Genomic DNA, 16,974 nt, shown 5'->3' on the forward strand with positions numbered 1-16,974 from the left:
TTTCAAAGAACCAGCTTTTAGCTTTGTTGATTTTTGCTATAGTCTGCTTTGTTTCTTTTTCATTTATTTCTGCCCTAATTTTTATAATTTGTTTCCTTCTACTAACCCTGGGGTTCTTCATTTCTTATTTTTCTAGTTGCTTTAGGTATACAGTTAGGTTATTTATTTTATTTTTCTCTTGTTTCTTGAGGTAAGCTTGTACTGCTATGAACCTTCCCCTTAGCACTGCTTTTTCTGAATCCCATAGGTTTCAGGTTGTCGTGTTTTCATTTTCATATGTTTCTATGCATATTTTGATTTCTTTTTTGATTTATTCTGTGATTTGTTGGTTATTCAAAAGTGTGTTATTTAGCCTCCATTTGTTTGTATTTTTAATAGTTTTTTTTTTCCTGTAGTTGACATCTAATCTTACCATATTGTGATCACAAAAGAGGCTTGAAATGATTTCAATGTTTTTGAATTTACCAAGGCTAGATTTATGGCCCAGGATGTGATCTATCCTGCAGAAAGTTCCATGTGCACTTGAGAAAAAGGTGAAATTCATTGTTTTGGGGTGAAATGTCCTATAGATAGCAAATAGGTCTAAATGGTCCATTGTATCATTTAAAGTTTGTGTTTCCTTGCTAATTTTCTGTTTGGTTGATCTATCCATAGATGCGAGTGGGGTATTAATGTCTCCCACTGTTATTGTGTTACTGTTAATGTCCCCTTTCATACTTGTTAGCATTTGCCTTACATATTGCAGTGCTCTTATGTTGGGTGCATATATGTTTATAATTGTTATATCTTCTTCTTGGATTTATCCTCTGATCATTATGTAGTGTCCTTCTTTGTCTCTTTTCAAGGCCTTTATTTCAAAGTCTATTTTTTCTGATAGGAGTATTGCTACTCCTGCTTTCTTTTGGTCTCCATTTGCATGAAATATGTTTTCCCAGTCCTTCACTCTCAGTCTGTATGTGTCCCTTGGTTTGAGGTGGGTCTCTTGTAGACAGCATATATAGGGGTCTTGTTTTTGTATCCATTCAACCAGTCTTTGTCTTTTGGTTGGGGCATTCAACCCATTTACATTTAAGGTAATTATTGATAAGTATGAACCCATTGCCATTTACTTTGTTGTCTTGGTTTCGAGTTTATAAACCTTTTCTGTGTTTCCTGTCTAGAGAAGATTCTTTAGCATTTGTTGAAGAGCTGGTTTGGTGGTGCTGAATTCTCTCAGCTTTTGCTTGTCTGTAAATCTTTTGATTTCTCCTTCATATTTGAATGAGATCCTTGTTGGATACAGTAATCTGGGTTGTAGGTTTTTCGCTTTCATCACTTTAAGTATGTCCTGCCATTCCCATCTGGCCTGAAGAGTTTCTGTTGACAGATCAGCTGTTATCTTTATGGGAATCCCCTTGTGTGTTATTTGTTGTTTTTCCCTTGCTGCTTTTAATATTTGCTCTTTGTATTTGATCTTCATTGATTTGATTAATATGTGTCTTGGGGTGTTTTGCCATGGGTTTTTCCTGTTCTTCAACTTAGGTGGATATTTCTTTCCCTATTTTAGGAAAGTTTTGAACTATTATCTCCTCAAGTATTTTCTCATGGCCTTTCTTTTTGTTTTCTTCTTTTGGGACTCCTATAATTTGAATGTTGGGGCATTTAACATTGTCCCAGAGGTCTCTGAGGTTGTCCTCATTAATTTTAATTCTTTTTTCTTTTTTCCTCTTTTCTTCATTTATTTCCACCATTCTATCTTCCACCTCACTTATCCTATCTTCTGCCTCGGTTATTCTACTGTTGGTTCCCTCCAGAGTGCTTTTGATCTCAGTTATTGCATTATTCATTTTTGATTGACTCTTCTTTATTTCTTCCAGGTCTTTGTTAAACATTTCTTGCATCTTCTCAATCCCTGTCTTTAGTCTATTTGTAACTCCATTTTGTTTTTCAGATTTTGGATCATCTTTACTATCATTCTTCTGAATTCTTTTTCAGGTAGACTCCCTATCTCGTCTTTTGTTTGGTTTGGTTTATCATGTTTCCTTTATCTGCTGATTATTTCTCTGCCTTTTCATTTTGTTTTGATTGTTGTGTTTGGGATCGCCTTTCTGTAGACTGGAAGTTTGTTGTTCCTTTTTATTGTGGAGGTTGCTCCCTGTGGGTGGGAGCACTCCTTGATGAGTGGCTTGTCAAGGTTTCCTGGTTAGGGAAGGTTACATCTGTGTTCTTGTGGGTGGAGCTGGATCTCTTCTCTCTGGAGTGCAATGAAGTGTCCAGTGGTGAGTTTTGGGGTGTATATGGGTTTGGCATGACTTTGGGCAGCCTGTATTTTAGTGCTCATGGCTGTGTTCCTGTGTTGCTGGAGAATTAGCGTGGTATGTCTTGTTCTGGAACTCGTTGGCTCATGGGTGGAGCTTGATTTCAGTGTAGGTATGGATGCTTTTGGATGAGGTCTTGTTGATTAATGCTCCCTGGAATCAGGAGTTTTCTGGTGTTCTCAAGTTTTGGATTTAAGCCTCTTGCCTCTGGCTTTCAGTCTTATTCTTACAGTATCCTCAAGACTTCTCCATCCATACAGCACAGATAATAAAACACCTAGGTTAATGGTGAAAAGATTCTCCATAGTGAGGGACACCCAGAGAGGTTCACAGAGTTACATGGAGAAAAGCAGAAGGAGGAGGCAGATAGAGGTGACCAGGAGCAGAAGAAGAGGAGTCAAAAGGGGAGAGACCAATCTAGCCAGTAATCAGTTCCCTAAGTGTCTCCACAGCCCTGAATATCCAGAGAGATTCACAGAGTTAAGTAGAGAAGAGAAGGGGGATTGAGGAGATAGAGGTGACCTGGGGGAGAAAAGGAAGAGTCAAAAGAGGAGAGAGCAATCAAGCCAGTAATAACACCCCTAAGTAAATATGGGTACTGAAGAGTAGATTCTTAAAGGTACAAAGTTGGTAACAAATACCCAAAATCTAGAGTAGAGGGTAGCCTCTCAAAAATACAATATTAGAAATACAAAACATAAGCAATCATAAAAATTATAAAAAACATATATATGAAATTTCAGTTTAAAATAGGGTCTTTTTTGCAAGGTAATAGTAGGTTATAAAAATGAAAATTAAAGGAGTAATAAAGAACTTAAAAAAATGATAATAGTAAAAATATATCTAGGAATTTCTCTGGAGCTGTTGAGGGCAGTGTGGGGTCAGTTCAGTTTCAGATAGTTCCTTGTTCCAGCTTGTACTTCTCAAGGTCTATAGACTCCTTCCAATGCTCTGTCAATGTTAACTGCAGGGTTTTAATCTGTTGCATGTGTCACTTCCAGAGCAGTTCCCTCTTCTTTTTTTATTTTGGCTTCCTCTGTTTCTAAGTCTCTTCAGTGTCTAATTTCTGCCCTGACACAAGGGGACAAAGGTGGTCACTTATTTAGGCTCACTTGTTCAGTTGTGTTGTGGGGAGGGAGGAACACTACAAACAAATATCACTGGCGTGTATGAAGAGTGCTTGCAGTATATGGTCCACACTGGGTTTGCCTCAGCTCACAGCGTTTTGTGCTTTCCTGGTCTACACTGCTCAGGCTCCAGGTTGCTCTGCAGGGGTACTGCCCAAAGTGGGCCTTGCATTTTGTGCACTTCCCAGGTCTGAGTTGCTCAGATTCAGGTTTTCAGGTACTTCACAAGGACACAGACTCAGTTGGGTGTGCATTTTGTGCTCTTCCCAGGTCCAAGCAGCTCAAGTGACCAGGTGCTTGGCTAGTGTACTGTCCCAGGTGGGCATCTTAATCACCTTCCCAGTCTGGGCCGCTTGGGTTCCAGAGCCAAATACATAAATATTTTTTTAAAAAGTATATGTTGGACCCTTTCATGCTTTTCTACATGCCTCTTTCCTTATCTCTCATTTTATTTCCCAGCTCTTAATGTCTTTGTGTTGCATTCTGGGAAATTTCCTGAGAAATGTCTTTCAAGTCACCAGTCCCTCTTCAAATATATCTAATTCCTTCAATTGTCCATTGAGGTTTTTAATTTTAGTGATAACATTTGTCATTTCTAGAATTCATATTTCAATCATTCCTTATCTGTTTTCTGTAATATTTCTGTCCTCAAATTTGTATCTTTTTACTTTAAAAATTGCTTTAACACATTTATTTTACAGTGTTTATTTGTGATATGGTTCTAAGATCTGTTCTATTTCCTTGCTTTATCACTCCTATGATTCTCTCACTTAGAGAAGAAAAAAAAGAAAGAAAAGGCAACTCTACATAGAAGGGAAATAAATCAAAGTAATGTTTACACAGGTGGTGCTTGTGATAAAGAACCTGCCTGCCAATGCAGGAGACCTAAGAGACAAGGGTTTGATCCCTGGGTTGGAAAGATCCCCTGGAGGAGGGCATGGCAACCCACTCCAATATTCTTGCCTGGAAAATCCCATGGACAGAGCAGCCTGGAGGGCTACAGTCCATAGAGTCATGAAGAGTGGGATATGTTTGAAGTGACTTAGCATGCATGAATGAGTAAAGTGATGCATAATTTGGTAACTGGGTGGCAAGGGAGAGATTAACTTGCTATAAGAAATGGAGAACTTTTATAAAAATATCAGGAAAGAGGACATTTCTTTGGAATTTCAACAATATCAGGAAAGAGGACATTTCTTTAGAGTGTCAACAAATATGTTTATGTGACTAAGTACTACTTTCTCAGCCTCTGATCTTCCCATTTCTAACACAAGATTTAAAACAAAGTGGCATTCTATTGAACACCCAGTATCTGACTGCTATAATACTAAGTACTTCACATATATTTTCATGTAATTATCATGACCATCTATTTTACAGATATGCAGTTTTCCCTGAGAACACCTAGCTAGTGACAGAGCTGGAATTTGAACTCAAGTCTTTCTCTTAATCTTGTCACTTCTATCAAGTCACTTGACTGTGTTAAGATAATAGCAGCAGTAAAAGGGTCTGTTTTCTAAGATTTATTCTTCAGATCTATGCTTTGTATCATTTTTAAACTATCAGAGAACTCATTTTTAGTTTCAACAGCTATTTCTTGGCCACCCAATCAAGTACTCTTACCTGGAAAATCCCATGGACACAGGAGCCTGGTGGGTTACAGTCCATGGGGTCACAAAGAGTCAGACACGACTGAAGCAACTTAGCACGCACACACACAAAGGATTGCACTGTGTATTCTGTCCTTGGTACTAACATATCCTTTAAACTCCCCTGACCATGAATATCAAAGAAGTGGAACTGGACATTGCTTAACAGATAGTAAGAGGTACAGGTGTGTAGCAGTTAAGCACAAAGGTGCTGGATGTGGACAGCAGGGATTTGAATTCTACTTCTATCACTTGACAGCTGAGTAACTTGGACAAGTTGCTCTATATTCTCATTTATGGAGAATGAAGTAAGTTTGCTCTTATATCTCAGACATATAATTTCTACCTCCCACCTACCTCCCCCTAAAAGCATATGGGGCTTCCCTGGTGGCTCAGTGGTAAAGAATCCACCTGCAATGTGGGAAACATGGGTTCGATCCCTGGGTGGGGAAGATACCCTGGAGAAGGGCATGGTAACCCACTCTAGTATTCTTGCCTGGAGAATCGCCATGGACAGAGGTCCCTGGTGGGCTACAGTTCATGGGGTCACAAAGGGTCAGACACGACTGAGTGACTAAGCACACAAAAGCATACCTTCCCTCTTTGTACCTTACCCCTTAGATTTAGGCACTTTCTTCTACTACTACTTGTCTCATTGCCCCTGGAGCCCTTCCATGAAGAGTTTTGAATCTAACCGTCTTTCCAGTTCCTTGGCCATCACATTTTATCTCAATCCTGGATTACTTTAAGGCTCCCTCCTTTTTGGCTTTGCTCTCAAGCTTTTTCTCTTTTAATTCACCTGGTCTTTTCTCTGTATAATATAACTTGAATATTTCCTGCAAGTTTATGATTCTTTGTTATTACATTTTTTTCTTTTTGTTTGTTTTATTTTTTTCCTGATGGTAAATAACAAAAAATGCATCCCCTATAGAACAGAGAAAATTAAAGACAGTCAAACTTTCCCTAGGACATAACTAGTATTAACAATTTGGTGCACATTTTATTTAATATTATACATAACTATGATTAAAACTGGGTGCATATTTTATTTAATATTATACATAAGCACTATGAACATTTTTGTGCCTAGTTCCTCTATTAACAATTTGTGTATATTCTATGTAATATATGACACAACCACTATTAACATTTTGGTACACATTTTAGCTAATGTTGTGTATAAGTGTATAAAGGTTTTCAGCATTATCATTTAACCATATATGTTGTTGACATATTTCCATGGTAGTATTATAGATGTATATCAATATTTTTTAAAAATTGGTTTTTTATTAAATACTGATTGAACACAAAAGACTATTTATAAAGCATGCATAAGATAAAAAGAATTTTCATGCAGTGGACACTCATGTTGATATCACTCTGTTTAAGAAACAGAACATTGTCATGTTACCTTTGAATTCCTGTTCCCTTCTTCCTCAGTTGTAACTCTTACCATGTATTTCCTCTTATCATATTCTTACTTTTCAGTCTAGCTTGCATATATGTTTGTATACCTAAGCAATAAGCTGCTTTTGTGTGTTTTTGAAATTGACGTAAAAAGATCATTCTGTACATTGAAACTTGATTTCCCCCCTCTATTCTATGTCTCTTTTGGGGTTGTTAAGGAGAATTGGCATCTTCACGATATTGAATCTTCCAGCCCATGAACGTAATATATATCTTCATTTATTCAAGTCTTTTTAAAATGTCTTTCAATGTAGTTTATCATTTTCTCCCTAAATGTCTTGCTTATCTTTTGTTAGATTTATTCCTAGATAGATATTACTTTTTGATTTATTCTAAATGGTCTCTTTAGAAGTTAGCTTTCTAGCTCTTTGTTGTTGGTAGATAGAAGTGCAATTGATTTTTTTAAAAAAATGAACTGCTTATTTAACACCTGGAAACAGAAAAGCAACATATTTATTGTTTATGAATACTTATAACTGTAATGAATTTTTATAAATTTGGTTGGAAAGATGGACACAACCTTCAGGATGTGTTTTTTGGAGAGGCAGAGGGAATGAGATTGAGGAGAGGCAGAAAGAGGACATTAATGGTATCTATAACATTTTATTTCTTTATGAAGGAAATAGAACTAAATATTATGGTTTGTTAAGGCTGCATAGCAGGTGCATGAGTGATTGTTTTATTATTCTTTGTGCCTTTTTGAAATAGATCATAATTTTTAAAAATTAGATACACAATATTAATTATGTTTTCAAAATAAATCACTTTCATGATGGATGACCTCAGAATCTATTAATTCTATTGATTATTCTAAATTGGACCTTTTTTTAGAGTGGGAGTTGTGAGCTGAACGCAAGCTCCATGTGTGATTGTTTTTTATGCCTTATAATTAAGTAAATCAACCAACAATGAAATGCCAAAGATTTTACATGAGGATCTGGATTTATGAATTCTCTCAGAAAGTTAGAAAATCTGACAACACTGTGTTTTCAAGCAGTAAATAGCTAATTAGGTATGAATAAGTAGTGGCTGCCTGGTGACTGTTTATTATGAAAAATTTCAAATATTTTCAAGATAGAAAGAAGAGCATAAGAGCTCCCTGATATCCATCATCAAAATTCAACAATTATTGACTCATGGCCAATTTTGTTATATCTATTTTTGCTGATCCATGGGTTATTTTGAAGCAAATCCCAGACACTGTATTATTTCATCCTTAAATACTTTAGTTGTTATTGTTGTTTAGTCGCCCAATCATGTCTGACTCTTTTGTGATCCCACAGATTGAGATTTTCCAGGCAAGAATACTGGAGTGGGTTGCCATTTCCATTCTCCAGGGGTCTTCCTAACGTAGGAATTGAACCTGAGTCTCCTGCATTGCAGGTAGATTTTTAGTATTAATCTCTAAAAGATAAGAACTTTAAGAAAATGTAACCATGATTTTATTGTTGTACCTAAAAAATTTAGCAGTAATTCTTTAATATAATCAAATACCCAATCAATATTCAAAATTTCTCCATTTTCTCAGCTTTATTTTACTGTTTGCCCAAATAAGAATTCAATTAAGGTCCTTACACTGCATGTGCTTGATATATTTCTGAAACCTCTGGGATCTTGCAGTAAAGCTTATATCCACACTGTCCAATAAAATTATCTGTGATAATAAAAAATGTTCTATATCTGTGTATCCAGTGTGGTAGCTACTAGCCATAACATGGCCATTGAGCACTTGAAGTGTGACTAGTACAACTGAGGAAATGAATTTTTAATTTTATTTAAGTTTAAATAATTAAAGATGTTTGCTTATAGTTTATTAAAAGAAAATTCACATACCACAAACTTCACCCTTTGAATTGTAACAATTCAGTGACTTTTAATATAGTCACAAGTTGTACATTGATTACCACTAATTCTAGCACATTTATGTCATCTCTAAAAGAAACCCATTCACAATCACTACCCATTTCCCCTGCCCCCAACCCTCAGCAACCATTAATCTACAGTCTTTCTCTATGGATTTGCCTATTTGGATATTTCATATGAGGAACTTTTACAATATATAGCCTTTTGTATCTAGCATTTTTTACTTCACATAATGTTTTCAAGGTTGATCAACTGATGCATTAATGCATACCAGTTAATTTATGTAATTTGTTGGCCATATAATGCTCCATTGTATGCATATACCATAGTTTGCTTATCTTTTCACCAGCTGATGGACATTTGAGTTAGTTCTACTTTTTAACTTATATGAGTAATGTTATGATGAACATTCATTACAAGTTTCTGTGTGGACATATGTTTTCAATTCTCCTGAGCATAATACCTAAAGATAGAATTTCTGGATCATATGGTAACTCTGTGTTTGACTTTTATGAAGTGAAGTCGCTCAGTCGTGTCTGACTCTTTGTGACCCCGTGGACTGTAGCCTTCCAGGCTCCTCTGTCCATGGGATTCTCCAGGCAAGAATACTGGAGTGGGTTACCATTTCCTTCTCCAGGGGACCTTCCCGACCCAGGGATCGAACCCGGGTCTCCCCCATTGGAGGCAGACACTTTAACCTCTGAGCCACCAGGGAAGCCCTAGAAACTGCCAAATAGTTTTCCCCATCAGAAATATATGCAAGTTCCAAATTTTCCACATCTGCATCAACACTTGCTATTGTCCATCTTTTTGAGTGTAACCAATTTAGTGTGTGGTTTTGATGTCCATTTCCCAAACAACTAAAGATAGTGAACATTTTTTCATGTGTTTATGGCCATTTGTATATCTTCTTTGGAGAAATATCTATTCAACTCCTTTGCCCATTTTTAAACTGGGTCACTTTTTTTGGTTGAATTGTACAAGTTCTGTATATATTCTATATATAAGTCCTTTCACAGATATATTATTTTCAGATATTTTCTCCCTTGCTGTGAGTTGTCTTTTCATTTTCTTGATGATGTCCCCTGAAGCATGAAAGTTTTAAAATTTGATGAAAGCAATTTATCTATTTTTCTTTTGTTGCTTGTGCTTTAGGTGTCATACCAAGAAAACCATTGCCTAAACCAAGTCCAAGCTTTACTCCTATATTTTCATTCAAGAGTTTTATAGTTTTAATTCTTATATATAGTATTTGGTCCATTTCAACTTAATTTTTGTTTATGGTGTGATGACCATGTGTTAGTGAGTAACAGGGGAACGAACTCATTCTTAGGATATGGAGACCCAGGTTTTGCAGCACTATTCATTGAAAAGATTATTCTTTCCCACATTGAATTGTCTTGGCACCCTTGTCAAAAATCAATTGGCCATAAATGTAAGAGTTTATTTCTGGACACCCAATTTTATTCCACTTATCTGTATATGACCTTTATACCAGTGACACACTGCCTTGATTATTGTAATTCTGTAGTAAGTTTTGAGTGACTTCACTTTCACTTTTCACTTTCGTGCATTGGAGAAGGAGATGGCAACCCACTCCAGTGTTCTTGCCTGGAGAATCCCAGGGACGGGGAAGCCTGGTGGGCTGCCGTCTATGGGGTCGCACAGAGTCGGACACGACTGAAGCGACTTCGCAGCAGTAAGTTTTGAAATTGGGAAGTGTGAATCTTCCAATTTTGTTCTTCTTTTTTTATTTTATTTTATTTTTTAACTTTACAATATTGTATTGGTTTTGCCATATATCAACATGAATCCGCCACAGGTATACACGTGTTCCCCATCCTGAACCCTCCTCCCCCCTCCCTCCCCATACCATCCCTCTGGGTCGTCCCAGTGCACCAGCCCCAAGCATTCAGTATCGTGCATCGAACCTGGACTGGCGACTCGTTTCATATATGATATTATACATGTTTCAATGCCATTCTCCCAAATCATCACACCCTCTCCCTCTCCCACAGAGTCCAAAAGACTGTTCTATACATCAGTGTCTCTTTTGCTGTCTTGTATACAGGGTTATTGTTACCATCTTTCTAAATTCCATATACATGCGTTAGTATACTGTATTGGTGTTTTTCTTTCTGGCTTACTTCACTCTGTATAATAGGCTCCAGTTTTATCCACCTTATTAGAACTGATTCAAATGTATTCTTTTTAATGGTTGTCCTTTGTATTTCCATGAGAATTTTCAGATCAAATTTTCTGCAAAAAAAAGCATTTTAAATTGTTAGTGATTGCATTAAATTTTTATATCAATTTGAAGAGCATTGTGATCTTCCAAATCTTAAGCCTTCCAATCCATGAAATTCATATCTTTCCATTTACTCAGGTCTCTTTTAGTTTCTTTCACTGATGTTTTGTAGTTTACATGTCCAAGTCTTGTACTTCTTTGGTTAAATTGATTTCTCAGTATTTCATTCTTTTTGATGCCACTTTAAATGTTAAATTAGCTTTCAAATAGTTCATTGTTAATGTATAGAAATACAATTGATTTCTGTGTGTTGATCATGTATCCCTGAGAGCAATGTTGAATGGAGTGGCAAGAATAAACATTCTTGTCTTGTTTCTGATCTTAGGGAGTGAGCATCTAATATTGCACTGTCAGATATGATGTAGCTCTGTGTGTGTGTGTGAGAGAGAGAGAGAGAGAGGCTTTTATTAGATTGAGGAAATTCCTTCCTATTCCTAGTTTGTCAAGTGTTTTTATCAAAAAAGGCTGTTGCATTTTGTCAAATGCTTTTTCTGTATCTATTGAGATGCTTATGAAGTTTTTGTTCTTTATTTTATTAAAATGATACGTTATGTCAAATTTCAGATGCTAAACCAACTTTGCATTCTTGGAATAATTCCCACTTGGTCATGATGTATAATCCTTTTTATACATTTACTGGATTTGGTTTGTTAGCATTTTGCTGAGGATTTCTATATCTCTATTCTTAAGGGATATTCATAAATTTTCTTGTGATATCTTTATCTGGTTTTGGTGTCAGGGTAATACTGGCCTAATAGAATGAATTAGGAAGTGTTCCCTTCTCTTCTATGTTTTGGAAGAGTTTATGAAGGATCGGTGCTAATTCTTCCTTTAAATGCTCAGGATGAGGACATGAAATGTGGATATAACCCAAGGGAGCACAAAATAGTGAAAAGCATCAAGCTTTAGGATCTCAGAGCAATGGGGCAGTGCTATTTATGAGGACATCAGGACAAGGGAGACTTGAGAGGCAAGGCTTCAGTGGAGGAGAAAAGGAAGTTCCTGCAGAAATACTGTCAAAGGTACTCCCTCCTGCTGCCAAGGGCTCTTGTGTCTTGTAGAAAGGCTCTAGACTGCACGATGACCTCATTCCTCAAAAGAAATTCTCCAACCAGGTATATCTTTCCTTTTTCACAGGCTAGTTTGGGCTTGCTCAGAAGTGTTAGCTCTGCTGGCCTCCCCTGTGCTTTCTTTATCCATGGGTGTGTGTAACACAGATTCTTTGAACATCAATAGCAGTGCTTCCCCAGGACTGGTCCTGACATGCCCCAAAGTGTTTTCAGTTACTTCAGGGGGATTCTCAGAACTGGTTTACTTTCAGTTTATTTATTTGTTTAAAAAAGATGCATGCCATTTCAGATGTTTCTTTGTGGTAGATGTGTCAGAGGAGGAGGAATTGGAAGCTAGGTGTCATAGAAAGAAAACAAAGCTAGAAGAAAAGTTACAAGTTACAGAAGACTGAGAATCTTTGATCTGAGGTATTTAGAAGTATTCACTCTGTCCTAATCACTGATTTATCCCAGTGTTTGGAAGAAGTCCTGACACATCAGAATGGATGCTCAGTAAATATTTGCTAAATGGAAAACTGGTCTTCCTAGGTGGCTCTAGTGGTCAAGAGCCCAACTGGTAATGGAGGAGACCTAAGAGATGCAGGTTTGATCCCTGGGTGAGGAAGGTCCCCTGGAGAAGGGAAAGGCCACCCACTCCAGTATTCTTGCTGGAGAATCCCATGGATGGAGGAGCCTGGAGGGTTACAGCCCATAGGGTTGAAAAGAGTCAGGCTCAGCTGATGCAACTTTGCATGCATGCACACAAATGGAAAACCTTTGAATTAATGAATCTAAGACTCTATGTGTTTATAGGAGACAGTATGTGGGAAGTACCTATAGAAGTACAAAAGTGAAGGAATCAAAATGCTCAGAGGAGATAGCACATGTGAACAACCAGGGCAATAGATGGATGGGTGTGTTAGACTCAGGCCCTAGATTTTTTGGACAGATTTGATTTAAGATATTTTGTTCTGTTACTTCCTTAAGAGAGTCATTCTTATTACACTTGCTTTTCTGTTTGGAAAATATCCTCCCTTAGAAGACAGAGACCATCTGCATGTGGACTGTGTGAGATGTGGTGTATTAAAGAGGACATTGGACTTGGAATCAGAAAGTAAGAGTTCCAGCTCTACTACTTGCCCCACAGAAACATGTGTAAACACACAGGGCAGCAGTCGTCCATGAATAAGAGTCAGCCAACACAGGAAAAAGGGAAAATGAACATCAAAGGGTAGAATTGTTGTTTAAGGACCCTAAACTAAGTATTTTAAAAATAATTAAAGAGAAAATAAGTGAGAGAAATTATAAGAGAAGGATCCCACTTTTAAGAACATATAGATTTAAAGAGAAGAAGGGAAACTTCTAGAAATAAAAGTATATTTATTGAAATGAAAATTTCTGTGTATTGGTTATAATCACTTTTAAAACATTTAATATTATTTGGTAAAACTGGAGATACTCAATTGTCTTAAAGAAGTTATAAGTACAAAAGTAAGCACTAGAAAAAAAAATCACAAGTCTTCCTGAACACTAAGAGAATTTATAAATTACAATAGCAAAGAAAACACATAATGAAGGAAAAAAACCAGTTACATGGATATACCTAGAGAGTGTCATACAGAGTGATATAAGTCAGAAAGAGAAAAATGAATATCATATTTTAATGTATATATATGGGACCTAGAGAAATGGTATGTGCTGTGCTGTGCTAAGTTGCTTCAGTTGTTTCCAACTCTTTGTGAACCTGTGGACCATAGCCTGCCCGGCTCCTCTGGCCATGGGATTCTCCAGGCAATAATACTGGAGGGAGTTGCCATGCCTTCCTCCAGAGGATCTTCTGGATGCAGGGATTGAACCCACAGCTCCTGTGGCTCTTGCATCACAGGCAGATTCTTTACTTCTGAGCCATGGGGGAAGCCCAGAAAAATGGTATAGATAATCCTATTTGCAAAGCAGAAATAGAGATACAGATGTAGAGAACAAATGTATAGATACCAAGGGGGAAAGGGGAAGGATTGGAGGAACTTGGAGATTGGGATTGACATGTATACACTATTGATACTATGTATAAAATAGATAACTAATTAGAACATACTGTACAGCACAGGGAACTCTACTTAATGCACTGTGATGACCTGAGTGGGAAGAAGTCCAAAAGGGAGGGGTTATATGTATATGTATGGCTGATTCATTTTGCTGCACAGTAGAAACTAACAACATTGTAAAGAAACTATACGCCAATGAAAACTAATTGACAAAAAGAAAAACAGTAAATATACATGGTACACATGGTGATTACAATATAAACTAGTACATCAGAGTTGAGATAAAAAATATGTCCTATCAATGTGTGAGGGCTTCCCTGGTGGCTCAGCTGACAAAGAATCCGCCTGCAATGCAGGAGACCTGGGTTTGAGACCTGGGTTCAGTCCCTGGGTTGGGAAGATCCCCTGGAGAAGGGAAAGGCTACCCACTCCAGTATCCTGGCCTGGAGAGTTCCATGGACTACAGTCCATGGGGTTGCAAAGAGTTGGACATGACTGAGTGACTTTCACTTTCACTTCATCAATGTGTGAATAGGCTTAGACAGTACATTTGCTTTAAAAAAAAGTGTGGATGGGCTTAACTCACCTACTAAAAGAAAAATATTTTCTTTAAAAAAATAATTTTAGTTATTTATTTTTGGTTGTGCTGAGTCTTTGTTGCTACACGGGCTTTCTCTAGCTGCAGAGAGGGCTACTCTTGGTTTGAGCGTGCAAACTTCTTATTGCGGTGGCTTCTCTCATCGTGGAGCACGGCCTCTAGGGTGCACGCATTTCAGGAGTTGCAGCACGTGAGCTCAGTAATTGCAGCACCCAGGCTCTACAGCAAAGGCTCAACAGTTGTGGCACACGCGCTTAGTTGCTCTGTGGCATGTGGGGTCTTCCAGGACTAGGGATCGAACTGATGTCTTCTGCATTGGCATGGAGCCATCAGGGAAACCTGAAAAATATTTGCAATATGGCTTAAAAGCAAGACTCAAATGTATGGTGTATGGAGATACATCCAAGTTGAGTCATACAGGCTAAAAATAAAGACATGGGCAAACGGAAATAACAAATAAGTGGGGATTTTGATCCTTGATATCAAATAAAGTAGAATTCAGGCCAAAAATAATTAAATGTGACAGAAATAGATAACTTATAATGCAAAAAATCCAATTTCATAATGTTAAGTATAACATTTATAAATCTTTAAAAATCTTTTAAAAGCAGAAACTATAAATGCAAGATGATACAGATAGAAATAGATTGCTAGTAGGAAACTTCAACAGGTCATTCCTAGTGCAGAATAGATCAAGTGGCAGAAACATAAGGATACAGAAAAAGTAAACAACATAATCAATAAAATAGATCTCATTGATCTATAAGGAACTTTAGGACCTAATAATAGTGAGTATGCATGCCTTCCTTCTCAACTGCACATAGAACAGTTACAAAAATCCATCAAATATTAGGTCACAAAGAAAGCTACAGTAGGTTCTATATAATGGAAATATTACAAACAACACTTTATTATCACAGTGAAATAAAACTAGAATAAAAAAGTATGAAAACACTACATATCAGAAGCTATTGGATACATTTAGAGATCAGAGGAAAGATTCATACACTTAAACACTTACATCAATAAAATAACAGTGAATGAATTGTATCAACTTAAAAAGTGAGACAAAGAACAAGAAATGCACTGAAAGAAAGCACAAGGAAGAAAAAAATAAAGGTAAGAGTAGAAAATTAGTGAAGATTAGGATTAGAAACCAATAGGTCAGAGTAATAAATCAAAATTCTGGTTCTTTGAAAAAAGTTACAAAATATATAAACCACTGGCTACATTAATCAAATGGAAATAGGAGAAGCACAACTACAAAATAAGAAAGACAAAGAAGAAATAGACAAGGATGGAGCAAAAAATTTGAGTGTGGGCTACAAATGGGAACAGAACGAAGCAGTTCAGTTCAGTCGTTCAGTCATGTCCAACTCTTCAAGACCCCATGGACTGCAGCAAGCCAAGCTTCCCTGTCCTTCACCATCTCCCAGAGTTTGCTCAAACTCATGTCCATTGAGTAGGTGATGCCATCCAACCATCTCATCCTCTGTCATCTCCTTCTCCTGCCTTCAATCTTTCCAGCTTCAGGGTCTTTTCTAATTAGTCAGTTCTTTGCATCAGATGGCCAAAGTACTGGAGCTTCAGCTTGAGCATTAGTCCTTTCAATGAATATTCAGGACTGATTTCATTTACAACTGACTGGTTTGATCTCCTTGCAGTCCAAGGAACTCTGAAGAGTCTTCTCCAACACCACAGTTCAAAAGCATCAATTCTTCAGTGCTCAGCTTTCTTTATAGTCCAACTCTCACATCCATACATGACTACTGGAAAAACCATAGCTTTGACCAGACGGACCTTTGTTGGCAAAGGAATGGTCTCCGCTTTTTAATATGCTATCTAGGTTGGACATAACTTTCCTTCCAAGAAGAAAGTGTCTTTTAATTTCATGGCTGCTGTCACTATCTGCAGTGATTTCGGAGTCCAAGAAAATAAAGTCTGTCACTGTTTCCATTGTTTCCCCATCTATTTTCCATGAAGTGATGGGACCAGATGCCATGATCTTTGTTTTTTGAATGTTGAGTTTTAAACCAGCTTTTTCACTCTCTTCTTTCACTTTCATCAAGAGGCTCTTTTGTCCCTCTTCACTTTCTGCCATAAGGGTGATGTCATCTGCATACCTGAGGTTATTGGTATTTGTCTTGGCAATCTTGATTCCAGCTTGTGCTTCATTCAGCCTGGCATTTCACATGATGTACTCTGCATATCGGAGAAGGCAATGGCACTCCACTCCAGTACTCTGCATATAAGTTAAATAAGGAGGGTGACAATATACAACCTTGATGTACTCCTTTCCTAATTTGAAATCAGTCTGTTGTTCCATGTCAGGTTCTAACTGTAGCTTCTTGACCTACATACAGGTTTCTCAGGAGGCAGGTAAGGTGGTCTGGTATTCCCATCTCTATTAAGAATTTTCCACAGTTTGTTGTGATTCACCCAGCCAAAGGCTTTGGTGTAGTCAAAATGAATGAAGCTGACTATTTTTCAAATGAGTAACAAAAGTAACATAATCACTCTAAACAGGGAGGGGAGAATTAAAGTGGGGAAACACCCAAGTTATTTTGGTAC

The sequence above is a fragment of the Bos mutus genome, chromosome X (assembly GCF_027580195.1).
Source record: "Bos mutus isolate GX-2022 chromosome X, NWIPB_WYAK_1.1, whole genome shotgun sequence".
Taxonomy (NCBI): domain Eukaryota; kingdom Metazoa; phylum Chordata; class Mammalia; order Artiodactyla; family Bovidae; genus Bos; species Bos mutus.